The 15,907-nt window shown below is 40.7% G+C and overlaps 1 protein-coding gene across 1 annotated transcript in view; it reads left to right on the plus strand.

Moving 5' to 3' along the window:
• Positions 1–440: 440 nt before the first annotated feature.
• LOC117503038 (steroid hormone receptor ERR2-like) overlaps positions 441–15,907 on the plus strand; it is a 96,679-nt gene continuing 81,212 nt past the window's right edge. The window contains exon 1 of the mRNA XM_034162198.1: positions 441–552. The gene's annotated coding sequence lies outside the window, so the exon portion shown is untranslated. The remainder of the gene's footprint in view (positions 553–15,907) is intronic.

Below are 15,907 nucleotides of genomic sequence, written 5' to 3' on the forward strand. Positions count from 1 at the left end.
TTTAGAAAATGGATGGATGGATATTTATTAATTACATTTAGTTATTTGGGCAAAAAAAAATGCCAGAAGTACTGCAATATACACGAGAACAACTTGGCGAAGACATGTCTCTGCCAAGGTCCACTGTTTATGTCCTTTAGTTAGTTGAAGTTGAAGGGAGCTCTGTCCAAAAACATGGACATCAATGGGACATGTGATTAAAAAAGATTCTGGATCTCCATCTTGTTAAAAATGTAACCAACTACTGTCTCAAACAAGTTTCAATGAAATCTGTTTGTACTGTTTTGAGATGGTCTTCTGCAAAACCAACTGGGACAAAACCATTTCCTCCTTTGCGGGTCATGTTGAAGAGCATGCACTGGTGTTCCACTTCATGGCAACCACCACACTATGAAACCACCTTAAGTCCCGATTGGCAATCACCCAGGCAGAAAACCCGTCCATCCTCAACTCCTCAAAGTAGCCGTCTATCTGCCACAGCCAAGTGAAGCTTGAAGATCCCCTTGGTCTTCTCCAGTTGCACCGAGCTCTTTGGTGGAGATGACAAATGTGGTAAGAAATTGACCATTTTTAGAAACCAATCTTCATATGACCTGGACTAGACATGTTTTGTAATAAAATGTTAAATTCATGACCGTTTTGTCGAGTAAGGAAAGACACTGAGGTAATCAGTGAGTGCGCTTTCTCCCAAACAGATTCAAGGCTACCATGCGCTATTTGCCACAAAGATCTAGAGTTGCATCAAGAAAGACATCCGATGTAAAATTTGTGTCAAATCAATATTTGACAAATATTTTTTTGGTGAGTAAACTTGTTTCGTTTCGGCAGTTGCCATTGGCGTGGTACTAGAGCCAATACCTGAGTGTCATTGGAAAGGGATTTGAAACAAATATGTAATTTTTCTTTTTTTAAATTACAGTTTAAAGTAAAAACTATACCAGAATGGGTTTTCACATTCAGTGATCAAGATCAGAAGTTTCTACTCTATCTTGGCATTGATAGGCTTAAGGCAAGCTAGTGCCTTTTATTTATTTAATTTTGCTTTTTTTTATCATCAACAATCGGTGTAATTTCACATCGCCGGAATAAATCCATAATCTAGCCAAAATTATTTAGATTAAGATTAACTCTGATATTGACAGAAACAACATGAGTTTTAAATTTGCTTCCTCCTGGTCCTGACTAGACATTCCCCAATACCCACTAGAGGGTAGTATTTAACTACAGGCAACAATATTTATATTCTGTGCTGCATTCACTCTTGTCATGCATAACTGTGTGTTTGACATTTAATATTTGTTGGCACAACTTACTTTTTTTTAAATGTGTTTTGTTCTGAAAACTGCAGTTTGACCCTAGAATGGTTTGAAGCTGACTCAAAGTTCAGATCAATCTCCCTTAAATTTGTTTAGGTTTGTAACATTAATATGTAATGAAGTTGTCGCTGTAATGCATTTAAGATGGGGTTCATTTATGTCTGATGGACGGTGGATTAATGTAATAAATGTCATTGTTTTCTTGCCGTTTAACGATGACCGTCTTTGTGATGACATTCCCTTGGCGTGTCCGCTGAAGTCCTTGGGATCATTTGCTGTGCATCCACTTGATGGCCGCGCTGTTTTTTTTTGTTTTGTTTTGTTTTGTTTTGTTTTTTTATCATTGCGCGAGTGCAGCGGAATGCCCGTTCGGAAATGGGCTCGGACACAAATGGGATTAATGTTTGCAAGACAGCCTCCCGCTGAAGCCTTTCCACCTGTAATGTTGTTTACACAATGCACGAAATGAGACGTCTCAGCAGGATGGAAGGAGACAAGAGGAGGCGGGACGAGCCAAGCTTAGACCGCCACCCTCAAACTTCGACAGGATGCAGAATATGGGGAAGAGACCACGGGTGAAATTTGATTACACGTTTAGCTAATGTAAAGAAATCTCATTTGTTTTGTGTGCCGTTTGAATATTCCTGTCTGCGGTGGGGGAAATAGAGTAAAATACAATGCAGATGTGCTGACTGTGATTGCCTCCCGTTTTCATCCAATCTGATGAAGTGCATTGTGACTTTGAAAACTGAAAGTGGATCTTTTATTTACAATGGGATTACATGCGAAGGGAAATTAATTTCAAATAAAACTTAAAATATAGAGACATTCATGGTCAAACAAGGGTTTGTCACAGTTTCTCCTCTTGTTTTTTTTTTTTTTTTTCTTCCACACTGCTCAAAACATGACTACGCCATCCTCCCGATTTGGGTTCCTGACGCGAAAAACATGTATTGAAGGAAAAGGCTTCCTTAACAAAGACGAATGAGCGATATTGAGCCGTGGCAAGATAAACGAGGGCTGAAGTGTCACAAATACTTCATGGCCGTCTCTAGGGTCTTTATCTCCCATAACCTCTGACCTCTTGAGCTTTCAAACCACAAGGGTGAGTATAAGTGGCTGGTCAGTATAATAACACATATACTATAGTAGGTATGTAATTGGAGTGCAGGTCCCAGTTGGAACGAGTTGCCACATGGAGCAAAATTTTCATTGAACACTTACTAGAAAAGAAGATTCAAGGAAGGAAAACCAGAAATGGCTGAAATATTTCTAGCAACAAAAACTAAACTAGAAATTATATACGTGTATATATAATAACTGTACATATTCTGGAACAAAACGTTTTAATACTAATAATGGCAACCGTTTAATAATTTTCTGTTGTCGTTTATCTGTTACAATCTGTGTGTTTGCAATAACTTGAGTTCACGTCTTTGAATGACTGTGATAAAAGTAGTGAAAGCAGGCGGTTAAAGTAAATCGCGGCGTGTATTCCAAACCAAAGGAGGTCAGTGTTGTGCCATTTGCCTTATAAATGTTGGTCTTAAACACTAACTTCATCAATGTTTTATGGACAGACAACCATGTAGAGAGAAATCACGTTTGAAGTAGTTGCTAGCTTGAGTTAGGCTAAACAATGTGCCTAGCATAGCCTAGCTAACTGCGGCGTTACCAATGGCTATTCCCAAAAGCAAGTGGCCCGTTGACGCGGCAGGTTGCCATTACCATAGACTATATACTAAAATATAGCCTTTATCAGTATATATTTTTATATCTAATATATGCATATGATGTCACACAGGCTTGCGTAGAATGTTACTAACTGGTATTTGCAGTGCAAAACAAAATATTATAATAAAAGTAAAATGGAAAAAAACATAGATTTTTGGGGATAATTCTGGTTTTAAACTCAGGTAATCCAACACATATAAATACTTTTTTTATAGAGATATTTATCCAGTCTCCACTATATCTACAGTTAACAGGAGAAACGAGAAAAGCCGTCAGCTTCGAAATGAACCGATCAAGATGTGCTTCTAGTGTAGATTTTGAGCTTTAATTCAAGAAGTTGAACAAAACTATATTCAGAGTTACAGCTGTTTTTATACACAGTCCTAAAGTGTTATTGTCAATATAAATTGGCAGTACTCGTGCCAAATTTCTTTAGATAAGTCGAGTGATGATACATGAACATTTACAAATTACTGAATATGTTTTGGACTTCATTTGCTTAAATCATTAATAAATACAAGCAGGTACTGCAAGGTAAATCTGTGTGGAGTAGGCAGTTCTCAAAATGAGTGATCTTGCAAGGAGACTGGTGAGGGAAGCCATCAAGACACCCATGACAACTATAAATGTTGTCGGCTTTTATGGATGTATTTAAGTAGACCAAAACAAAAGATGCACATGGTCAACATGGAAATGCAGCATAATATTGATCCCTGATCACTTTATGAAATAACTTTGTTCCTGCAGCAGCAGGAACTACAATAAGTACTACTATAAAATCAGCGGTATGGCTCGCTAAGTTTCTACCAGGCTAAAAAGTTAACTTTGTGAAGGGAAAGTGTTGTCTAACAATTAACAACAAACAGTAACTTTTCATTGTAACACCTAATACTCTGCCAGCATGGAATTTTATCAAATTGAATTGTGACATGGCTAGTTACATCAGGCATAGTTAACTAGCTCAGTTGCTACCAAGCTAATAGGTTACCAACCTTGAGAAGGTAATGCATTTGCGCGATCAGGTCTTGTCCAAAAATTAACAACCAGCAATACAGATCTGATTTTGGAACTTTTTATACTTTTCTCGCATGGAGTATTATAAAACTGAATAATGTGAAGTAGCTCGCTAGTTTGATAAAGGGGAGGGTCCACTGGTCCTAGGGTCCACTGGTACTAACCTCTTTATATTATTTGACGGTGTGTAATACAACCCCAATGTGACTTTAAAGTTCACAAATAAATGTAATATTTTCAAATAGTTAACAAACCAGATCTAGTTTTGCTCAATTTATAAAAATAAAACATACGATTGTGTTGACATACACCATTAATCACCTTTAATTAATTTAAAGTGCTGTTGTCTATAAATCTGTTAAATTGAAAATCAACAAATATTGGTAATTCACCTTAATTAAATGTTTTTCTTTTTCAATTGTCATACTTTTGTAACATTACTTAACCTACTTAAGTGCAACATAAATGTAACACAACCCAGTCTCAAGGCAGTTCGTGAGACTGGGTTACGAAACGTACATTAATCTATGGGTTTGTGATGGTGGTACGAAAATGGGGCGTTTTTTTTTTTTTTTTTTTTGTAGTGGGGGCTTGAATTCATTTTGTGATGGGGCACAAAATGTGTGGTGAGAGGGGGAGTCTGGGGGTCATGGTTTATGTTTGAGGAGGATAGACTCTTACACTATGGTTATGGTTAGAATTAGGAGAAGGGGAAGATTATAAATAGCAAAATAAAAATGCCGCTTTTCGTGGCAGGGGCATGAAAAAAAACATGAGTTTGGGCCAATATAACAACAATTTCAACATGCCCTCCTTAATACTAGGACTAGGACAAATGGACCCTAGGACCAGTGGACCCCTAGGACTAGCGCATACATGTCAACCTATACGGATTGTCTGTAAATTATACGGATTTTTCCAAGTTTCAGAGTCATGCGGACGTACAAATAAAGTCTTAGATATTCAGGGTTTTCTGTTGTAAATTTTTTTTTTTATTGTTGTTTTTCTCAACTCCGCGGACTTTCGGCCAGCCGTCCACCATCTTTTACTCCTCCTAGAAGCTGTGTGATGATGTGCGCAATGTGAGTGTCCAATCGGAATTGGTGCACTGTCACATGGCTTTCCAATATCCAATGGTAGGGCAGAGCAGTCTCAGATGGTAGGGCCAAAGATTGTTAGGAGTAGTGATCTGTAACTCTGTGAGTTCTTGTTTCTGTAAAAATAGAACAGCTGTGTGACACTATAGTCACGGGAAATATATTGAGTTTGTACAAAATACCTACAATGTACTTGTAGACATTGATTTTATTGACAGCAAGCAATTTTACTGTGGAGCAAGAGGATTTAACTGTGGAGGACTTCCACCATAAAAGAGCCCATGGAGATCCCTGGTGTTAGTTATTAATATATGGACAAAACCCCAGTTATGTGATATCGCTATGCGGGTGTGTGTCCTGTAATAAAAGTGATTTGCGATTTATGAGGATTTTGTGTTGATTTTATGGATTTTATCACTTGGTTATACAGGTGGACCCTCAAAGGGGTTGACATGTATGCTAGCGGGAAGTTCCCTTTGATAACATCCTCTGTTTTAGGTATTATGTATTTTCGTCACTTCTAAGGTAAGAAGTTGTAAGATGGGCACAGAGACAAAATCACGTTGGAACAGAATAACTTGAGTTAACATTTCACCGCCCTCAGAAAATCCATGGAAGTGAATTGAAGTTCAGTGTAAAATTTTCCTGCCAAATTTCAGCAAAGTGATACAAAAAGAGGCTTCAGTCACTGCTCATTGGCTAAATCTGGAGTCTGATATCGGTCCCCCGTGGGACACGTACTGGTGGCACTGACTTTTTTTATATTATGGACTCTGACAGCACGGCCAGGAACACTTCACTGAACATCCAGTAGAAATAGCACTCAAGCAAAACTGAATAAAAAAAATAAAAAAAATTGACAATAAGGCAATAATGTAGGTCTACATTTTTATGGTTGGTATGAGAAATGAGAGATTACATATTTGTTTACTGGCACCGTGAATTTTGGGTAATAGCGGGTAATTGATGAACGCGTGCTCGGAGACGGAGCGGAGCAGGCTACCGTAGACCTTACATCACTTTCTGTAACACCGCGGTCTGAGATTAGTGCGGGGTCCCAGGGGTCTCACTCGTCACTCCATTTCCTAAATTGACAGCTGGAGAAACTCTATTCCACCGGACGTGATAAACGACACGGGGCGTTGGAAGAGTGCGTCTGAAAAGAGAGAAAGGAGTGATAAATGGGGGAGGTTGGGAGGAATCAGGGCGGATGAAAGTTGTTGGGCTCGAAAAATGACTGGCAGCTCATTATGAAAATCCAAGAAGGGAGTTGAACTTATTTGGCAGAGCTAATTTTTTTTTCCTTTCTTTTGTCTTTTTTCCTCACGTTCCAATAAGGGGGAGAAAAAAGCAGTAGTGTTGAGGTCTTGTATTGTCTATGACTCATCTTTTGAAATTAACATTTCTAAACACAAATGCATGATAACATTTAATTCTATTTGTGTATTTTTGTTTTTTTTTATGTAAAATATCATCGAGAATCTATTGCTAAAAGTATGTAATTCATGAAAATTTTTTGAAATTTTTTATTAATTTTCTCATTGTTTTAATAATGTTAAAAAAAAGTTGTGCTGTTAAAAGGTTGTCATCAGGCATTATGTGTTGTAGCAAAATTCAGGCTGCAATATTGACTATCAATATCGATTATCAAATTGTAATGAATTAAAAAAAAATCTATATAATTATTTTTGTAATTTCTAAAGTATCAGGAAGTGGTAATAGATTTTTAGTTTAATCAACAGTGTAAAGCGAGAGCAGGGGTGGTGGCCAAGTGGTTAGGGTTCCACTCTAAAAACTGTTACTACGACTGTTCTACTCAATTTTACACTTAAAAATACTGAGTAAATTAAAAAGCTGTGAAATCATTTAAATATGCTCGATGATCTTGGTAAATCTAAGTAAAAATATTAAGCGTAATGGTGCTTTCCAAATATTCTGAATGAAATTTACCAAACAAAGTAAGTACATTTCAAAAAATGTAATTTGTTAAGACAAATGCTAATTTATTTCAATGAAATGAACTCAAATAATAAATGTAAGGTAAAGATAAAATTAACTGTAAAATTTTAGGCATTTTATTTGGTATATCCAACTCAAATAATCAACTGAATGTGTTTCAGAGAGTTTATGAAGTCAGTAACGCTGTTTCTTACTGTGATTGAGATATATATATATAAAGCCACTGAATTACTTTTTAGAGTGAAGGTTCTCGGTTCAAACCCCACTTCTGCCACACTTCTCCATGTAATGTGGATTTGTATCGGGAAGGGCATCCGGTGTAAAACTTGTGCCAAATCAACATGCAGATCCACCTTGGATCTGCTGTGGCAACCACCTGATTGAAACCAAGGGAGCAGCCGAAGGGTCTTACCAACAGTATACAAGCAAAAGATATTAAAGAAAACAAAGCAAATTGTGACATTTAAACAACCCAAACCACTTCAGAACTGATAAATATCTTTCATAATAAATTGACCAGCAGTATACTTGAATAATTTAATTGCAGCACGACACAGCATACATATTTTATTAATGTTATTGTGATTATAATTATAAAAAAACCGACTGCATTTCTGGAATTGGGCTGGCCTGCTGTTTATTTTTTGCAAATATGGCGCATTTTTTGAAGAAGCCGCCAACACAGATTGTATATGCTGATGCTAACTGTTTGCATCAACAAGTCAGCCTTTTCCCTTAAAACCAAAACTCAGTTCCGTAAATAATGTTTATTGTTTTATTTTTAAAAATGCCATAAGCGACATGTTGTCTGGAGGTGGGACATGTCAACTTGTGGCCAATGGATCCACGTTTTGATTCCCCATGAGATGTGAAAATCACAAATGGGCATTCCCATGATGAATGGGAAAATTAGACAAGATTTTTTTTGTTGTTGTTTTTGTTTGATTTTTGACAGTGTTTCCCCTGCATTTTCAGTCTTCTAGATATAAAATAAGTGGGTTTTTTTTCAGAAAATAAAGGACTTTTGGTGTAATTTGACTACCTCTGTAATTAGAAGTAATTTGATCAGATTAGACAGAACTTGATTAATCCTTCCAGCAGCATTGTATAGAAGCACACAGGGTAAGAAGCACACAGAGTATCAGAAGTGAAAGTAAAAAAACAATTTGCAAATATAAATACCAGAAATCTTGCTCATTACTGGTTTACTTGCTACTCCTGTTCCTCTCCTTCCCGTCTCCTGTCTTCCTGTTACTCCTCCTCCTCATGAGTGAGGAAAGACTAATTCAAGATTTATCTTACTTTTTTGTTTTTGTTTGTCATGCAAGAAATGGTGTCGAAAAATGTATATATGTGTGGGAGATACACAAAAAAAATAACTGTGAATCACATAGAAATGCCCAGCATGTTAACGTGTGTGCCTGTGCGCTAATGGGTGAATGTGAGACATCATTGTAAAGTACACTGAGCGTCGGCATCAGATGGAAAAGTCTTAAAGATATGTATGATTTTAATTGTTCTAATACAAGATGTTATTGCATCTTGGGAGGTTGGACTTTGCTTTGACAAGAGCATTCAGGTCTGGTTTTGATATTGGGCCCTTTCGCACAACTAACGCACCATATATTTTGTGTGTGTGTGTGTGTGTGTGTGTGTGTATGTGTGTTTGTGTTCTGTACTTTCTATCCCCTTTATGTCATTTACACTTGAAGCATATACAAAACTATGACACCCATCATGACATTGAAAAGCTCAAAGAAGCCCTTGAGATTGCTGGTTGGCGTTGCTTTATTGGGTATTTTCCATCCGTACTATTACTAGCTTCTTGCCACCTCACTCAATTTAGTTGTTTTAGCCCCCGATGGCTGTGTTGCTGATTTTGAATAAGTGCTCAGGGCGAGAGGGGTCAGCTGCAATTTCAGCTGTAGCTAAACTGGTCTATTCTAATGTGAGATCTGAGGTGACTTTGACTTTTGATTAATGACAGTTCTCCAAAGGACACATCGCCAGGAAAACTTTCCACCGCGCGAAACTCGCTTCCAGTAAAAAACAAAAATAAAATAAAAAAGAAGAAGAAAATATTTATGTATCGCCGTGCATGCGAAATTCGGCAACGACTGGCTGCGTTCAGTGTAAAATAATACCCAGGTGCCGTGACAGGAGACAAACACTGAAAGTGTTTGTTATTAAAATATTTGTACTTCTTGGGCCCCAAAGGCCCCACGATGCTTTTTCTCACTGATGCATATTTCCATTATAGTGACATCAAGCAAACACAGAGGAACACTGCTGCTGCCGCCGCCTAGTCGCTCCCATTTTCTCCCGAGTGTTTCTCTCACAGGCTGTGAAATCGGTAGCCCCAGGGACTCCTCGTATCCCATGAGCCTGTGGGGCAGAAGGCCTGAGGACATGCTGCATAGAGCTGGATATCTCCGTATGGTGGATGTTAAGTAGTGGCTCAGCAGAATGAGATTGATTTGACTGAGAAGTACAGTTGGGTTCAAAAGTATTTGGACATCGACACTGTTTTCCCTAATTTGGCCATTTTTTGTGATGTTTTATCACTGTGCTGTGTGTGTGTGTCAGAGGTCTCTACTCCTGAACTTTCCTCCATGATTTTATTATCAGTCAGCCAATTTGGCAGAAAGGCCTTTGGGGAGTGACTATGGGGATGCACTCGAGGAGGCGTGGACGCCTTCGCACACACCTCTGATCTAATTCACACTGACCTCCGCGGCCTCTCCACATCGCTTGTTTTCGTATTTGATAGAAAAATCGATAGCCACGTGGGCAGAGAACAACCTCCGCGAAGAATTAAAACAAGGAAAGCGTCTGTCGCGGTCAGTCATTTTTCTATCCACGACCACTGATGCAACAAAGAATAGATGTTTGTCTTTCTGAAACTTCCTGTCACACTTCAGTAAAAATAAAAGCCCATTAGCAGACCTTCTAAGTACATATTGTAATTACACTAATAAAGAACTCCATTTGATTGACTGTGTGCAGAAATTATAGAACTAATGGAGCCAACTGTTTGGAAATTATTGCCAGAAATTACAGAGCGCTTTTGAGAAGACCCAAAAATATATCATTGAGAAACAAATGCAGTCTTTCTTGTTCTTCAGAAGGTCATTTGTTAAACATTGGCATTTAAAGCTACAATGTCTATGATTTAGGGGTGTTTAGTATAAATGGAATATAGCAGTTTTAACCATTTGTTCATTAGTGTATAATTATTGACCTGCAACAACAAACTGATGCATTTTCATGAGCTTAGAATGAACCTTTCGAGCTACATTGCAGCAGACACCCTCATGGAGTCCGCCATGTTGATACAGGAGCCCAGAAGGGACAAATAGTTACTCAGTGTCTTGCATTTTGCACAGCCGTAAGACTGAATTAAACCCGAAAGGAGTCAGTGGCTGCTCTTCTAGATACTGTCGATTGGTTGCTTGCGTGGGCTAACCTCCTTACTGTCGATTGGTTGCTTGCGTGGGCTAACCTTCATACTGTAGATTGGTTGCTAATGCAAGCTAACTTCCGTGCTGTCGACTGGTTGCTAACACGGGCTAACCTCTGTGCTGTCGATTGGTTGCTAACACGGGCTAACCTCTGTGCTGTCGATTGGTTGCTAACACGGGCTAACCTCTGTGCTGTCGACTGGCTCGTAACGCGGGCTAACCTCTATGCTGTCCAGTGGTTGCTAATGCAAGCTAACCTCCGTTTTTGTAAAATGGAGGATCATACGTTTTGCTTTGCACAAGAAAAGTCAAGGGAGCATGAATCTCAATCACCAAAAAAGTGAACACTTGAAGGGGGGTAATAATGTAATCTGCAACATCACCGCTAGCTTTCACTTCGGCTTTAATGACATCAGCTAACGCCGCCTGCTCACGAAGGAAAGTCTATCAAAAATGCTCAGAGAGCATAGCAGTACCACGCTCACATTTCAAAGTATCACGCATGTCGTCCAAACGCATTTATAGTCAATATTTGAAGTAATTTCTCTAAAAGTAGGTGTCATCCTGTGTATCATCATAGGGCCAGAAATGTGGCATTGACCTCTGACATTGATCGTTGACGGCTCCTAACCAAAATCAAATAATGTCTTCACATTCACTGTCTCAGTGAACCAGCCAAGTTTGATCAAAATCAAATTAGAAGTTCTGTCTTGATGAAATACAAGCATACATACACTCAACAAAAATATAAACGCAACATTTTTGGTTTTACTCCCATTTTGTATGAGATGAACTCGAAGATCTAAAACTTTTTCCACATACACAATATCACCATTTCCCTCAAATATTGTTCACAAACCAGTCTAAATCTGTGATAGTGAGCACTTCTCCTTTGCTGAGATAATCCATCCCACCTCACAGGTGTGCCATATCAAGATGCTGATTAGACACCATGATTAGTGCACAAGTGTGCCTTAGACTGCCCACAATAAAAGGCCACTCTGAAAGGTGCAGTTTTGTTTTATTGGGGGGGGGGGATACCAGTCAGTATCTGGTGTGACCACCATTTGCCTCATGCAGTGCAACACATCTCCTTCGAATAGAGTTGATCAGGTTGTCAATTGTGGCCTGTGGAATGTTGGTCCACTCCTCTTCAATGGCTGTGCGAAGTTGCTGGATATTGGCAGGAATTGGTACACGCTGTCGTATACGCCGGTCCAGAGCATCCCAAACATACTCAATGGGTGACATGTCCGGTGAGTATGCCGGCCATGCAAGAACTGGGACATTTTCAGCTTCCAAGAATTGTGTACAGATCCTTGCAACATGGGGCCGTGCATTATCCTGCTGCAACATGAGGTGATGTTCTTGGATGTATGGCACAACAATGGGCCTCAGGATCTCGTCACGGTATCTCTGTGCATTCAAAATGCCATCAATAAAATGCACCTGTGTTCTTCGTCCATAACAGACGCCTGCCCATACCATAACCCCACCACCACCATGGGCCACTCGATCCACAACATTAACATCAGAAAACCGCTCACCCACACAACGCCACACGCTGTCTGCCATCTGCCCTGGACAGTGTGAAGCGGGATTCATCCGTGAAGAGAACACCTCTCCAACGTGCCAAACGCCAGCGAATGTGAGCATTTGCCCACTCAAGTCGGTTACGACGACGAACTGGAGTCAGGTCGAGACCCCGATGAGGACGACGAGCATGCAGATGAGCTTCCCTGAGACGGTTTCTGACAGTTTGTGCAGAAATTCTTTGGTTATGCAAACCAATTGTTTCAGCAGCTGTCTGAGTGGCTGGTCTCAGACGATCTTGGAGGTGAACATGCTGGATGTGGAGGTCCTGGGCTGGTGTGGTTACACGTGGTCTGCGGTTGTGAGGCTGGTTGGATGTACTGCCAAATTCTCTGAAACGCCTTTGGAGACGGCTTATGGTAGAGAAATGAACATTCAATACATGAGCAACAGCTCTGGTTGACATTCCTGCTGTCAGCATGCCAATTGCATGCTCCCTCAAATCTTGCGACATCTGTGGCATTGTGCTGTGTGATAAAACTGCACCTTTCAGAGTGGCCTTTTATTGTGGGCAGTCTAAGGCACACCTGTGCACTAATCATGGTGTCTAATCAGCATCTTGATATGGCACACCTGTGAGGTGGGATGGATTATCTCAGCAAAGGAGAAGTGCTCACTATCACAGATTTAGACTGGTTTGTGAACAATATTTGAGGGAAATGGTGATATTGTGTATGTGGAAAAAGTTTTAGATCTTTGAGTTCATCTCATACAAAATGGGAGCAAAACCAAAAGTGTTGCATTTATATTTTTGTTGAGTGTAGTTACAAATGGACAAAGGTGATTGTGTTTATGAAATATAAATGAAAAATGGCTTTTGGTAATGTATTATAAAAGGCTGAGGGCATGTCCTTGTTTCACCTGGTTTCAGAAAGTAGATGGCTACATTTCTGGGATTGGTGGTTGCCATCCAGTACCCAAGGCAGCTCCATGGTGCAGTGAGCGCATGCGCCCAGACCTGACCCGAGTCTAGCCCACTCTCATTGTCCAAAAATCCCCCTACGCTTCCAAAATACGCTAATCAAAAAGATCAGATACCTTTAAAATGACAGCGAAAGCTTCATGGTTTAAGATTTGACTTTGTACTAAAGCGCTCGGTGGTCTAACTCCAGTTTCTAAACTTTGATTTCTTTCAATTTTTCAAGCACAGATTCATATATCAGCACCTCCAAAAGTAAGTTCAGTCAGTTATTTTACTCAAATGTGGGTGTTGGTACAAGGTCAAGCAGTGCAGACGGACCTCTCTCATGCCAGTCTTGAGGCCATTCGGAACAGATGTTGGCACAGCCAGCTGGACACGGCGACCTTGAGGAAGTCTCAGAGGGGTTTTCTCTGGCAGCGTGGGCACCCACCTCCCCCCCCCCGGCAAGAAAGATCCAGCGCAACAGCGTATAAGCAAACTCTGTGTGTGTGCGCGTGCATGTGAGCCGGCACAAAGCAGCATTATGTGTCATTCAAGCTTCAGTGAAAAGGTACCAGTGAATCAATCACATGCCCGGTGTAACACTCCACTAAATGAAATTCAATGGACTGAATGAGTGAGTGATGGATGATTCGCACACATACAGGCAGAATTAAGCGATCGAGAAACACTCAGAAGGAGAGTGGAGGAGGTGAGGGTTGGTTAGACCTCTGAGGATCGCAAAAAAAAAATGTAGGGGCGCTGACTGCTGACTGCTGCGCGCCCCGAGGAGTGACTCTGCTCATAGCCCACATCTGCCCGCCCAGAAAGAAGCAGAATGCGGCTGTATTTATTTGTGTGCCATCTGGGCAGAACATCAGGGGCACGCCTGGACCGCACAGTGAGCCAATCCACTTTTAATCTGCCCGCCGCCCTCTCCCCACTAAGGAAGGTCACCGCCTCGGCAAGGACAGCACCGTCACCCCCGTAACACCGACAGCGGGGGTCAGCACTGGCTATCCATAATAGATGGCAGCTGGCTTTAGTGTACATCTTCACTTTGCCTGGGGCAGCAGTGCGAGCCCATCTTTCATTCCCACTACTCAGCCGAGCTAATGTGCTGTGTTAATGCCCGTGCGATTCAGGAGGAGCGCTCGGCCACGTGTCTCCCCTGTAGCAACCGCGCGCTCATGTCATTGCTAAAATAGGACAGAAGGTGTTTCAACAAAGAAAACATTCATCTTGAGGTATCGCAGCGTGGCCACAAAATCAACCTTGATACCTTTAAGAGTTCAAAACACTAGTTAGTAAGAGAAATGGGACATGAAGTTTTGTGATGATGTCGGAACTTCATCTTTCACCCAAGAATGTTAATGGTAAAAATGGGCACATTTGGACACGGTCTTCCGATCCTCATAGATATCCTGATTTTAGCACTTGAGAAGATGTGGGCCTGGGCTTATCCAGGTTCAAGATCTTCACTGACTTCCTACGTCTCAGCTAGGAAGTAGATCTGCTTCTGGCTAACGTGTTTAAATTTAGATTAGATTAGAAAGAATTTTATTAAGCCCTTGGGAAGACTTGCTTAGGGAAACTGAGATTCCAGCAGCATACAGGGTAAGAAGCACACAAGTATCAAAAGTCAAAGTAAAAAACTTCTTGAAACACTTATCTTGGCAGTGACATTCATGTCTATGGTTCATGGGCATTTCTGACTGACTGACGGAGCTTATGAGGTCATGAGGCAGAGGTGTCGAGAACAAAGTTCCAAGTCTTTATGGTCCTGGTGCTTCTTGTCTTTCTGTATGGTTGCGAGACTTGGATGTTAACCAGTGACTTAAGGCAATGACTGAATGTCTTTGGTCCTTGAGCACCACTGGCATGACGTTGTGACATATAAGCAGTTAATTACGGAAACTCTTACGAGAGCTTCTAGTATGATGTTCTGGACAAGTGGCACATTTTTCTGAGTGTGATCCAACATGTAGGTGCCTCAGTGTTGAGGACCTCAGTGGGTGGAGAAGGTCGAGGGGATGCCCACATTTCACCTGGCTGCAGCAGACCGATAATACTTCCATGAGGTGGGAACGGACTGCTTGTGTTGTGAGGGAATGTCAAGTGACATTTCTGTCCATGTGACTTGTTTCACTGGGGTGTCAGGTTGGAGAGTCCTCGCACCTGGAAAAGGCTTTGAGGATGTCCACATTTTACTTGGCTGTGGCAGATAGACGACTCATTTTAAGCAGTGTGGATGGACCGTTTGGTTGCCCTCCATGACCCAAGGTATTGTGATGCACAGCACCAGTGCATGATCAAAGCTTTGGAGGCATAAGTACAACTTGTCATTCGAGCAAAATCTTGGAATTTCCCAGTGATTCGGTGTCTTTTATGGATTCTGACAACTTGGACACCGACTCCTCCTTGACAACGGGGTAAGTGTATCTACTATGTATCAGAACATCTTCAAAAAGTCCACGCTGGGGACTAGTGTTGTTTGAGAAAATGCATGAAAGATAATTTCACAGCCTTCTACGATTAAAGTGGCTACACACTCTGACTCATCAATCAAACACAATTTCCACAAGCACGTTTTTTAAAGTTGCCAGAGAGACCAAAACCATTTTAAATGCAAATGACCTAAATAAGATTAGCCAGGTAGGCAGGCCGCTCCTTGTTAATTATCCCACGCAGTGGTCAATTAACATTTCTAACGATGGGACGTTTAGCAAGAATTAAAACAATTTGCCACAGATAAACGCTGGGTGGACACAGTTGGCACGGTGTAGCTTAAGGTGTGTTCAGAGTTGTTGCAGGGTGAGAGGGTACATTTTG

Source organism: Thalassophryne amazonica, chromosome 21 (assembly GCF_902500255.1).
Source record: "Thalassophryne amazonica chromosome 21, fThaAma1.1, whole genome shotgun sequence".
NCBI classification, from domain to species: domain Eukaryota; kingdom Metazoa; phylum Chordata; class Actinopteri; order Batrachoidiformes; family Batrachoididae; genus Thalassophryne; species Thalassophryne amazonica.